At 34.1% G+C, this 1,800-nt stretch overlaps 1 long non-coding RNA gene across 1 annotated transcript; it reads left to right on the top strand.

The window, feature by feature from the left end:
* Positions 1-1,250, top strand: LOC148763530 (uncharacterized). The gene is made up of 3 exons (XR_016025185.1): positions 1-99; positions 749-832; positions 1,132-1,250. It is a non-coding gene; the product is annotated as an uncharacterized LOC148763530 (long non-coding RNA).
* The last annotated feature ends 550 nt before the right edge of the window (positions 1,251-1,800 follow it).

The following is a 1,800-nucleotide window of genomic DNA, read 5'->3' as shown; positions in this document are numbered from 1 at the left end:
GTCCAAACCAGGGGAGAAAAGGGGGAAAAAAACAAATAAGAACCCTACCTGAAATTTTGGGGAAAATCAAGAGAAATCAAGAAATCAAGCATTAAAAAGGTAAATTTCATTGATTTTCCTTGTGATTTTCACTACCCATGCATTTTTTTCTCATTTCCATGCAAAATTAGAAAGTGGGTATGGACACCCATGCTGGCCAAACCTCCATGGATGAGTTTTGAGCTTGATTTTTGGTTGATTATAATTGAATTAAGTGATTTTAGTTAAGTTATATTGAAATATAGCAAAAATAAGCTAGAGATATAATTTTCTCCCATTGAAACCCATTATGCCAAATTTTCTAGGGGAATATTGGCTGCTGATCTTGATGTTTATTTGAGGAATTATGATGAATAATGATGAATTATGAGCCTAGAAAAATAATGGGAATTTTCGGAGTAAAAATACAAATTTTTACTTGTTAGGGGTATTTTCGTAATTTACTATCGGGACTGATAATTTGCACCACACTGAGGGACATTAAGTCAATTTGGGTGCAATTGAGGTATAGAAAATGAAAAAAATTAATTTGAAGTTTAAACGGACACGTATATCGATTTATCGGGTAAAAGATCAAAATAGACTAACATTGCGTTTAGGCAAAAATTTAGACATTTTTGCATTCCAGATCAAGCATTAGTAGTCTAAATTAGTTTAATATCAATTTAGTACCAATGTGGTGAATTTCTCGATTTTGTACTGTGTCAAGGTGGTGAGTCCTCCGATAAAGGCAAGGGAATTGCACTCAAGGACCAGTAGTCTGAGTATTTTGAAAATCTCCACCCTAGACACGGTGAGTAACCTTACCATCATTTTAATTATCTAAAGTATGTTTTTATTCGGTTTTGGTAAATTTTCTGAAAATGAGTTCAAATGGTAAATTTTTATGTTTTGTAAACAAAATGAGTTTAAATGAAAATATTTTATAAATTGTCTTGAAACAAAATAACGATTTTGAAAATAGAGTAATTGGAGACCACTAATATATTGTAAATTTAAAATTGAATTAATGGCTTATGTTATTGTATTGGCATGACTGGTTGGGTTGTGTTTTTTATGAATTGTATGAATTACTTTATTTTACCCTTGCAGGTTGGGTAGTAATATATTAGCCCTGTCATGCTGTCAAAATTTTATTGTATGGTGGGTTTGACCTACTGCAGTGGGCTGGGTTCTGTGGACTAGCCTATTGGAGGGGCACAGAATCCTGTTATATTTTTACCTCGGTTGGAGAGGCAAGTAAGGTAACTCCCAAGGTATAACTTTAAAGTTCACTTCACGCCAAACCACCACGTGAAGGGGAACTCGGCCAACGCCAAGGAACGGCTATGTTTTCAAAATAAAAACATGACTTTCTAATAGCCTTGGCGGACTCAGTTGGGATAGCCCTCAGCCAAGGTATCCCAGATAACTAAGTATGATAATAATTTTTGGCATGAGCCAAGCTTTTTAAGAAATTCATAAGCCATACTGATTACTTGCTTTAAATAAATTGATTTCATTTGGTTGAAATAAGTTGAAAGATGATAAATCACAGTTTGATGAAATGTTTTAATAGTCTCCTTTTACTCGACTTTAGATATTTTGAGTGATGTTTGTTTACTCACTGGGATTTTATAATCTCACCACCCTCATTTCCACCCATTTCAGGCTCAGAATAGATTGTAGATAACTAATATCGGCGAGGATTACAGTTGAACTTGCCACATCCAAAAACTGTAGGTTCATTTCTTTTGATACTTTTGGTCATTCGTGGGCCCA

This window comes from Theobroma cacao, chromosome 3 (assembly GCF_053813885.1).
Source record: "Theobroma cacao isolate CCN51 chromosome 3, ASM5381388v1, whole genome shotgun sequence".
NCBI lineage: Eukaryota > Viridiplantae > Streptophyta > Magnoliopsida > Malvales > Malvaceae > Theobroma > Theobroma cacao.
Note: the sequence above shows the minus strand (reverse complement) of the source record. Positions and strands in the feature narration are given on the sequence as shown.